Here is a 12,648-nt window from a genome sequence, read left to right on the forward strand (position 1 = left end):
TTTGTATTCTCTTTTGTTTGTTTGTTTTTTTGTTTACTTTACCTTTGTCTACAAATTGTAAAATTTTTTGACAATAAAGGGATTTATTTATTTATTTATTTATATTAAAATATGCTTCATTATATTCATTAAGCTTGAAAAATCATCATCAACCAGCCACTAAAGTCCACTGCTGGACGTAAAGTAATAAAGTAATTGCTAAGACTACTACTAATTTCTAAAACGATGTTCAAATTTCAAATGAGTATCAATTAATACTGCCGGGAAGACTATTGGTCATCCAAATTTGGAAGGTTTATAGCAAAACTACTGAGAAAAATTAGACAACAAGTTGTGGTTCGATTATTTACAGTTAAGTAAACTAACCACAACTACATCAAAGAGATTTTGTTCGAAGAGCACAATTTTAAGAGATGTACAGGGTGAGTCAACGATAGAGTAAAATCCGTTATCTCATTTGTTTCGAGGTTTACAAAAAAAAATGAAATATAAAGGTTGTAGAGAATGTTAAGATGCACATTTTAAAATTATTATGGAGTATACAAGGTGCTTCAAAAAAGTGTGGCGGATATAAGATATGTTTTTTTAAATGCAAGACCCTATTTTTTATTTTATTTTTAGATTTTGCGTAAAATTTCATAACTTTTTTTATATAATGTTATATATATATATATAAAATTAATAGTTTTTGTAATATTTTAATTTGTTTAAACAAATGTTAAATTGCAGTGTGGTAAAAAATTGTCAGTGGTGCCATTGTTTCCGAAGTTGGAGTACCAAAATTTGGTAGGAGAGTTTTACAGAGATGAACAAAAAGATATATATAAAGATATTTTAGTTAAATGATACAGGGTGTTCAAAATATATTTATGAATTTCAACTATTTAAAATTAAAAAATCTCAATTTTTTTAAATGGGACACCCTATATATTATAATTTTTCCTGATATATTTTACAAAACTCTTCAACTTTTATTAAGTATGTCATATACCTATTTTTAATAGTTTGCGATTTATTCCAATTTTTTCTATTTTTACCCATATTTTTAATACAATTACCCTATAAAATCATAGTTGCCATGACAAAACAAACTATTTATTACTTATCTTTAACAAGTAGCTTAATAATTAGTTACACTTGCTGGTATTAGTTAAAATTAATTAACTTTACTCAAATAAACTAAAATCGTAATCGTGAATTTCTTTGTGTATTTCTGTTTTATGAAAGATGACACTTGGATTTTCCGTCAGGGCGAATAGCCCAAGATTAGGGTAATACTAGATTAGCTAATTGTTGAATTCTACTGATATAGGAATTTTCTTCGACATACAGTCAAGTTTTTTTTTCTCGTAGTAATTCTGGTTTATAATTTATTTGGTAAAGTCAATATTACTACTGCCGCGAAACCGTCCCATTACACACTGAAAACTGAAGATGTTTTCTAGATAATCTACATCTATTTTTATACTACTTAGCAAAGTACTATATAATATATAGTACTGAGCCCCAAAAAATATATTTTTCTTTGGCTTGTACGTGTATATCAGTCACATTGACTATTTAATTTCAGGAAAATCTGTAACTATCTGTATCTCTACAATTTATACTTATTACAACAAATTAAACTAAAATTCAAATTTAGTTCTTAACTTGCTTAACAGACAAGAAATTTTGATAATTATTACTTTTTGTCATGGTAACTATGATGTTATAGGGTAATTGTAATAAAAATATGGGTAAAAATAGAATAAATTGGAATAAATCGCAAACTATTAAAAATAGGTATATGACATACTTAATAAAAGTTGAAGAGTTTTGTAAAATCTATCAGAAAAAATAATAATATATAGGGTGTCCCATTTAAAAAATTTAAGATTTTTTAATTTTAAGTAGTTGAAATTCATAAATATATTTTGAACACCCTCTAGCATCTAACTAAAATATCTTTACATAGGTCTTTTTCTATATCTCTATAAAATTCACCTACCAAATTTTAGTTCTCCAACTTCAGAAACAATACCATCACTGACAATTTTTTATCACATTGCAATCCAACATTTGTTTAAACAAATTTAAATATTACAAAAACTATTAATTTTAGGTATAAAACATTATATACAAAAAGTTATGGAATTTTAGGCAGAATCTAAAAATAAAATAAAAAATAAGGTGTTCCATTTAAAAAAAGATGTTATATTTGCCACACTTTTTTGAAGCACCTTGTATACTCTATAATAATTTTAAAATGTGTATCTTAACCGTCCCTATAACTTTCGTATTTAATATTTTTTTGTAAACCTCGAAACAAATGAGATAATGGACTTTACTTTATCGTTGACTCACCCTGTACATATAAATTATTTCATCGTATTCATAATATTCATCATATTATTTTATTATTTCATCATTAGTTTATCATGGTATAAATTATTTCATTATTCAATCTACTTCATCATCAGAAGAATTAAGATTTTTTTCCTTTGGTGAAATATGTTTATTAGGGTGGGTCAAAAAAATCGACAATTTTTTTGACACTTAAGTTACTGAAGATCTATCTAAACACTATTCTGCCGTGTTGTATAATAAATCTTAACTAAATACCCTTTTTCCTTTAAAATTACCATTTAATACGCTCATTAGGCCATCCGAGCACCGTCCGATGTAGCACGTGCATATAAAGCAGTACCCACCTTCAAATTTGAGCCAAGAACCATTAACCTTGGTGCCGTTAAGTTTGAACTTTAAACCAAGAACTGCCTGCGATGGTCCCGGCCTGTTCTTCGGCAGTACCAGCGACAAGGACGGAATTAAGGACCCACGTCTCTACCTAACTGAATCTTAGTACCACTCTTACCGACCAACGACAAACTTTGCGTACCGCGGTCGTACCTACCTACTCTCGGCTTTTGTTTATCGTTTTCTTACGCGAAAAATAGGGTTTTCTTCTGTCAAAGTCGTCAGCGTTTGTTGTGGTAATTAGAAGACAGGTACTACTAAGGTAGTACTATTCGGTACGACCCTCGTAACGGATGTTTCTTTTGAAAATGAAAAAACACAGGTGGCAAGCGGTCGAAAATGTTTATGTTGCTTAAAGCAGGTGAACCGTTTCTGTTGAGGTTATGTTATGGTTTTGTGTATACTACGGGGTTTAAAGTTGTTCTTATGCGTGCTGTGTTGCGAGCTTTTGTTATTTTTTTGGATAGAACGGGTTCTGAACAAAAGTCAAACTGAAGAAGAAAAAGTACGGTGAGTACTCGTTATTTGAATTATTATAAAAATGGTTAAGTAACATACAGAATACGAGCAATTCAGATAATTACAATTGCAAAAAAATATATAGAATTAAATTTTATAATCCTGTATTTAAAAAATATATGACGTCGTAAAAAGTAAAAATAATAACTGTATAAATATTATTTTTTCCATAGCAACTGTTAAAATTGCCTTATATCTATCAAAAATAGTAGATAAAAATGTATTTTAACGGCAAGGGTAGATTAAATGATACTTTAACAGCGAGGATAGGTTAAAAACTTTATTTCTTCTCGCACGTTTTTTAATTGGTTCCATTTTTGAAAATTTTCGTATTCCTTTTCATAAGTTATTCGGGATTTAAATGGAAGTAGTTTGGATATGGCGTTTGTCGTCTCAGCCTGAATATCTGTTAGTAATTTACTTATTCCGTTTTGAGCCATTTCTGGCTCCAATTCAATCAGCATTCGACACGAAAGAGAATTAAAAAATATTGACTCAAAACTGACAACTAAAGAGACAGCTTTATTTATTTGTCAAATTATATAGAAACCAACGCCAACCCAGCACAATATTTTTTCTACTCGTAACAAATTCCTTGAAATAATAATTTCTGAATATTTTTTAAAACGTAACTAGCTATGGAAAAAGATATTGTTTTATACACAACGATAAAATTGCATTATCGTATAAAATACCATTTTATCGCCTTGTATAAAAAATAACTATTTTTTCATAGTAGATAGGAAATGCAATAGTAGAAAAATTATAATGAAATGAAATATTTTTTAAAAAATATTTTTAAAAAATAAACATGAAGTAAAGAGTGAAAAAAAATTTTGGCGCTCTAATTCTAGTTGATAATCAGTTCTGGAGAGTTCAATTTAAAAGAAACATACTGTTTAGGTCACTGAAAAATGTCAGAAAATAGCATTGTTAATTGCCACGTGTATCAAATATACTGAGTGATCGAAATAAATGTGTCAAGTAGACCTGGAAATACAGCGAAAAAAAAACGCATCAAGTTGACTTGGAAATTGAGACTGATGGCATTTCCCATATAATCTTACATATACAGGGTTGTTCACCACATACGACACGGAGTATTGTAGCTAAACGATGAGATTTTTACAAATTGTAAGTTTGGGGTTGGTTAAAGGACTATTAGAGCTACAATTTAAAAATATTTTTACAAGATACAGAGTGTCCCAAATAAATATAAAATATCAAAGTTGTATTTTTTTAAATGGAACACCCTGTATATTATTACATTTTTAGTTTCTACGATTAAAATAAAGGTAAATTTGATTAAGGTTTATTATACTTAAACCTTACCGTTTTTGGAAATATTTTTCAATTTTGTGAAATTGCAGTAAAAATTTTAAAGCTTCATTTCTCCAAAGGGTGTCAATGTTTTTAATACTAAATATTTAATGAAGTTTATTCATTGATCGGTTATTGTGTTTTTAATACTAAATATTTAATGAAGTTTATTCATTGATCGGTTATTGTGTTGCAATAATAAAAATAATACTATCTTATACAGAGTGTCTAAAAATTTATTTTAAATAATTATTAGCTTCAAACGGCAATAACTTCTTTAATTTACATGGAATGCCCTATATATTTTAGGAGAATCAGATGCACAATTAAATTGTCTATCAAATTGTATTATACCATTTTTTACCTATCCCTTCAAGTTTTTGTAGAAAATGCATTTTCTTATAATTTAGACCTCATTTATCAATATATCCATGGAATATTGACATTTTAGATTGATTTTAAAGCAACAAATGTACAAAATGTACAGACTAGTAATATTATCGTTTTTAGCAAAACGATAATATTACTAACCATTATGCATGCAAAAGAAAACTATTTAAATCTTTATAAAAGAGTATACCATTAATTAAATATAATACCATTATTTCCGCCCATATACTAATTAATTACATACTTAATTGTGTTTGTTAATAAATTATTATAAATAAATGTGGATTTGAGTCAGAAATCAATATAATAATAAGTTATCAAATTAAAGTCTCTGTTGTTATAAATAAGCATTTATTAAAAAATGAAATATCATTTTTAAGGTATTACTTTTTTTCACACTGTCTAATGCCCATACAAAATTCAGTTTTTTAGTATTTGGAGCAATTATTAATAATCAACGCAGTCAGTTAATGTAGTTTGAATACGGGAATCATATTAATTGGTCCTCTTTAACAAATATTTAAACAGTTTTTTTTTATTTTTTAATGAAATAAACGAATTATATTGACAATATTAGTATCTGTACTCTTTAAAAATTTTGTACATCTTTAAAAATAATCTAAAATGTCAATAGTCCATGGGTATATTGATAAATAAGTTCTAAATTACAAGAAAATGCATTTTCTACGGAAACTTAAAGAAATAGGTAAAAAATGGTATAATATAATTTGATAGACAATTAAATTGTGCATCTGATTCTCGTAAAATATACAGGGTGTTCCATTTAAATTAAACAAGTTATTGCCGTTTGAAGCTAAGAATTATTTAAAATAAATTTTTAGACACTCTGTATAACGTAGTATTATTTTTATTATTGCAACACAATAACTGATCAGTAAATAAACTTCAGTAAATAGTTAGTATTAAAATCTTTGATACCCTTGGAGAAATGAAGCCTTAAAATTTTTACTTCAATTTCACAAAATTGAAAATATTTCAAAACGGCTAAGGTTAAGTATAATAAATCAATCAAAATTTACCTGCTATTTTAATCGTAGAAACTAAAATGTAATAATACAGGGTGTTCCGTTTAAAAAAATACAACTTTGATATTTTTTACTTATTTGGGACACTCTGTATCTTGTAAAATTATTTTTAAATTGTACCTCTAATAGTCCTTCATCGAACCAAAAAACAATTTGTAAAAATCTCATCGTTTAGCTACAATACTCCGTGTCGTATGTGGTGAACAACCCTGTATAAGATGACAGCAATCTTCATTTCCAAGCCAACTATGATGCAACTTTTATTGGTTTTATGGTATGTGCAAAATTTCATAAGAAGCGGTAAACAGAAGTTGCTGATAGAGAGTTTGTAATATTTTTTAAAACAAAAATTTACATAAAAGTATTACAAGTTAAATAAAATATAGCAAAAATTATAATTCTTAGGAAAAATACACTGTTGATAATGCCTTTTAATTTCACACAGAACACCCTGTATATTATATCAAAAAATGTTAGGATGGTTAGTTTATTTTATTATGTTTATTTTTTAAGGTAACTCTACTCTCGACTCTACTGTTGAACTTTTATAAAATAATATTGTCATGCATAATTAATACTCGATATAATAATGATTTTTGAGTTCATTTAAACACAATAAATAAGTCACAGTCTTTTGATATGTGAACATTATTAATTTTATTTATGTTTGCCTTTTATTTTACCATACTTAATATGCTTTATATTCTATCATTTGGAAGAAGAAGCTACTGACGCTTCAACCTTTAAAAATCGGATTGAAATCGATTGAAACGAAATTAAAAAAACTTGTTTTAAATGTTACGATACTTATCTGGTCTAAGCCTAATCCTAATGATGATGAGTACTTTAGTGGCACCATTCTTTTTAAACGTGTTTGGATCTCTTTTTAGTAGGTCTAGAATTGTAATTAATATATTCAACCGTTGATTAGAAAATGATGAATAGATAGATATTTTCATATAATATTTTTGTTCAAAAATAAAAAATATTTTACATTATGAAAAAAATATATAATTTTTTTCTTCTAATCTGTAAAATACTTGGTAGATTATTAGCTAAATACTTGATTATACATAATACTTTAGGAAATATTTATTTCACCAAAAATATAATTTATTAACTATATTAGACACTCCAAATTGCCAAAGATTTATAAATGGCCACTGAATAATAAAAATGTAAATAGGAAATAATATAGACATATTTTTTCTTATTATATTAAATAAATATGAAGGCAAGACAAAAAATATAATGTTATTATAGTTTGTACTTATACCGGGTGGTCGTCGTTGGAAACAAATTTTCATGCAAATTTGGAACTGTCCAAATATTGGCTCCCCTGTTAATTTTACAACGAAATCGTAAATAGGTTTTTTAAAGGTCTGCATGTGCTGAATATACAGGGTGAGTTTATCTCGATAAAAGAAACATATTTTATCTTTACCGTTTTTCAAATAAATCCAAAATAACCGAGTTAGGTATTCAAGTTTGGAAATTTTCAAAAAAAAATATTTTTTGCTAAAATTTTAAGAACCACTGATCCAGTAGTTCTCAAAAATTTTCGAGATTTTTTTTGGGAGTTTTCTGAATTTTATTTTCTTGTAAATTTAATCTACTATCTGTTGCCATATTATCAACAAATTATGCTTTTAACTAAAAACTAAAACAAATCCAAATTTTTTTCAAAAAATTCCAAATTTTCATATTTTTTTTTCGTGAAAGAAATTTCATAATCATGTTTCTGGCGTCGAAATATGCACTTATTAAGACTGCCAATGATCACCCTGTATATGCCAAATTTGAATAATTTTGCACAAACGATTTTAACTAATTTAGGCAAAACTGCATCCATTTTCAAATTAAAATTCAACAGGTAACAGTACAAAACCAAAGGCAAAGGCCAACATAACTTAAGCTCTCAACTTATGATACGATATCATTGTCAAATAAAATTTGTTGTGCTAACTACAAATCTACACTACTATATACGTTATAGTTACCTACGGTTAGCGTCTCCTAAAGGCATTTTATAATTAAAAATATGTTAGAATTAGGCAAAATCCGAGACCAAACCATTCCACAATGTGTTCCACAAAATAACATTTTTTTCTCGGTATGAAGGCAGATGAAGAGTTTAACTTTTAAGTCAAAAAGAGAATAAATACCCAAGTAGCATTTGGACGTTATCTAACGTCGGGTACGTTGTTATTTAGTTGTTCGACAGATCGTTGGATTTACCGACTCGGATCCAACGACGTCGCTTTTAATAGGAAAGCGACGTCACAGGTCGTATCACGAGCACCCGACCTAAATTTGCACAAGTCTGACGTCGCTTCAGGTCAGATTTAGTTCGAAGTCAGATAGATGCTATTTGGGTAGTCAAACATAAATTATAGCTTTAAAAAATCATCATAAAACGGCATCACTAGAACAAAATACGAGGTGTCCCAATATTCCGTGGACAAAGAACTCATATGTATTTTTGGAATCAAAATATTTATACTAAAATTTATGTAGGGGTAGGGGTAGTTTACAGAGGGATAGTTACACAGATTAACAATTTTTTAAAACATTATGGCGATAGACGAGTAGTTTTTAGATTCTGAGTTTGGGTATTAAAAAAAAAGACTTTTTCAATACGCGAGAGAAAAGAGGACAATGAGATCAAAAAGGGAATGTCCTCTGAAATAGAGGACGGTTGGCAACGAGTTGGCAACCCTACATTAACACCATGCAACGCCAGTTAAGTTCACAATTATTGTCGTTTTCAATAATGCAGAATATAGAATACTCTAAACGTTAAAATCCATTCCGATTTTATCCAAATCTAATATTTTATAAACCTGTCCTGGAACTTCGACGCTATTAAAAATTAATAAAACTTCACTCTGGCTATCAGTATTTATTTTAGATTTCCCATTTCCCGTCGTTTGTCACGCCTTCGAGGCCCAAAAGGCCGCCAAAACGAGTTGGAAATGTCCTTGTCCATTTTATTTTCTCTATTTTATTTTAGATCGTAAAAGCACATTTTAAGGGATTTAGAACGTTTGCTAATGAAAACGTCCTCTTGCTCATTAAAACCAAATAAACGGTGACACTGGAAATAGTTATTTATTATTTAATTAATGAGCAAGGAGGATATTTCGAAGGATATTCGAAGCTTTAAAACAAATTTAAATGTTCGTTATGGACTGATGAATTTCAATTATCTTTGTTGCAGCTCTAGAAATAACATTGAAATTTTAAATAAAATCCTTCAAGCATATTTAAGATCTTATTTAGAAATACATCAATTTACATCTTTCGTAAATACCTAGAAAGAGCTTTAATAATGAATAAAATGTTAATAAAACTTTTTATAAAAGACTTAAGTCATTAAAAAGATTTAAATCTTTTTATACAAGGCTTAGGTCAGATTTTTGTATATTTTTATGATACATTTTTAGATATATATCCCGATGGTTTCCAGAAAATCAAAAAGTTTTGGTTGCTCACTTGTAGAAAAAATAACTGACGAAAGATTGCAGGCCTCTCTTAGGTTAATTAACTGACTACATTCCTTAAGGGTATGTTTGACAGTTAAAGGATTACTACATTTATCACACAGAGGCGGTGGTTGGCTAAAAGGGAAAGAAGAAAATAAAAATTCACAGTCCTTTACAAAGATGCAACCGGGGGGGCATTGAAAATGATGAATAAAAACGTAAAAATATGATTAGTGTTAATATGAGTGTATTACATACATATGTTTAAATAACGAACTTAACAAAAAACAACAGATTTAAAGATTCACTGAAAAAGTAGTAATGTTAAAATTAAATAAAACAGTATCAATAATAATTATGCGATCGCACCTATCCGTAAAACAAGCAAGCAAAAAAACCTCGAAAAAAACAAAATAACATACAAAACATCAGATTAATATGATGACAGATCATGATCAATCACAGATACAGAATTCTTACGGAAAGTTACACTTTACGATATAATTTTTTAACTGTTAAAGGCAAACCCCATTTAAACACAAAACTTTTTAATACCTATTACTGTATCTAAAAGACTTTTTTTTAAATTACTAAATTCTTAGCCACGCTTCTGTTTTTCTTGGCTGTTGTGCGTCACGTCACAGATTAACAGGCCCACGTTTGCACCACAAGGCGATGCTGCAGACCACTAGGTAGACCGGTCGTAGAAATTTATGTTATACAACTTGTAGTCAATCTACACAAATATTATCAAAAACTTTTTTCTTTTTAAAATGTGTTCAGATTTTGTAAAAGTATAAGTCAAAATCGCAAAACTTAAATTTGATATGAGTTTCTTAGTTTTTAACTAATATAGTGGCGAATTACAAAAATTCCTTTTCAATGAAAATTAATGAGTTAAATAAAATAATTTAATAAATTACTAGCTTTTTCTCGCGACTACGTTCGCGTTACACCTCGAATCGTTCATGCATTGATTTAAATTATTTTTTACTTCTTTATAGAGAGTTAGTGAGCATAGATGTTTTTTATTTTTCATCTTTTTTTTATTTATTAAGAGCACTAATACTCTCTTTATAGATTATTTTTTATTCTTTGAAAGATAATTGAGGAAGATATATTTCGTTATGATGTCACTAAATAAACCCTTGTATAAAATTTTATACTGTCTATATGTTATAGTATTGCATTTTCGTACAGCAAACTTTCATTCCCTATTCTACTCCTTAAGGGTATAAATTTCATAAATTCGCCTTACCTTTGTGCCAATTTTTATGTGTATAATCCAGAGGTCACCAAGTTTTATATAAATTCTTACTAACTTTACCCATTTGGTTGAAGAATTTCAAAAATTTCTTCTAATTTTTTTTTGTAGGATTTCATTCTTCTATACCAAATAGTAAGGAATTTTCATACAACAAACTGTTCAACAAAGATAATTTTATCTCTCTAAGAGGATGAATTTCTAAAATCGCTTGCTGGCGGCAATATTAACTCACTCTAAAATATCTAAAACCTTAATATATAATCTAACTGACACACCACTGACAATGACAAATAATTTATTTCTGGAGGTATTGTGTGTAGGTGTTTTTCAGGTATATTTTAGTATTTAGTCGTTTTACACAAAGAAATAGCGATTAAGTACTATAAAAATACTTCATAACAAATCTACACATATATACCTTTCATTTAAAAAAAGAATCATCAAGATTGGTAAAGCGGTTTCGGCGGGATGGATGCAACAAAAAAAAAACCTGTGAGCTTTTATATATGTATGGATTAAATATTTTTCCAACATATTTTACTTTCCAAATTTTTATAAATATTCAGACTCGCCAATATCGTAACATATTTCTTTAACGAATTAACCTGTAACAGACATTTATATGCCCAGTATATTTTTGTTTAACAAACCAATCAGGAAAAAATCCAAAACCTACCGTTATAGGAGGTATAAGATGATTAAACTTATATAATGACAACTACTTATCGGATAACAAATTAATTACTACTGTCAGCTAGTTCAGCTACTGTCTAGGTAGAATATACCTAGAGAACCTACACCTACCTATGATGTACGTAGATTAAAGCTTATTTTGACGTTACCTCCTTCGGTGTCACAAGCTGAATTTTCAGGGATGGAAGTACAGTACATGATATGGGGACCCTTATTCCGAAAGTAGTACAAAATTAGATCGGGTAAAGGGCACTATCATCAAAAATCGATATAATACCACCGTATAGAAAAACAAATACTTATTTTTTGATCCAGTACACAATAAAGTCTTCGTAGGGAGTAATTTTTTATAATTATTTACAAAAAACATTTCCATTAGCGCTTATGACCAAAAAAAACTTTAAACATGAATAATCATTTCAATCATGCGAAAATTTGGTTTAAAAATAGATTTTTTTAATATAACTTTCATTTAACGAAAAACGAAGGCCTAAATGAAAAAAAAAAAGAAACAATTTAAAAGTTTCGCTTATGACTTGACAAGGTATCAAAGCAAACCCCATATTTTTGCTTTTAAACTAATAAAGATATATCAATAAACAATTAGCGATGTAATGGTTTTGCGCGCGCTGGCCGACTGCCCGCCGCTGCGCCGAGATTTCCTATACCCTTGTATATATGACGTCATGGTGTGGCAAATGTAGCATTTTAATTCGATTTGGGCTCCCTTATATAGGATAACAGAAACATTTTCAATGTTAAAAGAAATTTAAAAACATATTGCATAAATGCATTGTGTGACTACACTAACTCCGCATTCACGGTCTCCCTTCGAGTCGTTGATATTTATGATACCATTTAAGCCCATACCTTTTACTTCATGATTACATATATGTTACATGTTACATATTATAGCAAGTTGTAGCACGTCTCGCATCCAGATTTCAAGTATAAAAGCTTCCTTAAAGCTTAAGTAAACTATAGCTTTGCGGAGTTTCTATCGATTATAGTTTTATAAGTGTCAAAGTTTACCAAAGTTTCTATTTACGTGGTCGGGTTATATAAGGAGCGTTCTTGAAATATCTCACAAAGAGAGTTCATTATTACTGTGGAATTTTGTATTCCATTCAGACAGTTCGCGAACTGTCAAAACTATTATAGTCGACGGTCTAAAGCCTGACGTTGTATTGGA

The 12,648-nt window shown here is 28.6% G+C and overlaps 1 protein-coding gene across 1 annotated transcript in view; it reads left to right on the plus strand.

The window, feature by feature from the left end:
• The first annotated feature begins 2,868 nt into the window (after positions 1-2,868).
• Positions 2,869-12,648, plus strand: part of LOC115881170 (ankyrin repeat and fibronectin type-III domain-containing protein 1) — a 216,479-nt gene continuing 206,699 nt past the window's right edge. The window contains exon 1 of the mRNA XM_030898556.1: positions 2,869-3,246. The gene's annotated coding sequence lies outside the window, so the exon portion shown is untranslated. The remainder of the gene's footprint in view (positions 3,247-12,648) is intronic.

The sequence above is a fragment of the Sitophilus oryzae genome, unplaced genomic scaffold (genome assembly GCF_002938485.1).
Source record: "Sitophilus oryzae breed Bouriz unplaced genomic scaffold, Soryzae_2.0 scaffold_169_pilon_pilon, whole genome shotgun sequence".
NCBI classification, from domain to species: domain Eukaryota; kingdom Metazoa; phylum Arthropoda; class Insecta; order Coleoptera; family Curculionidae; genus Sitophilus; species Sitophilus oryzae.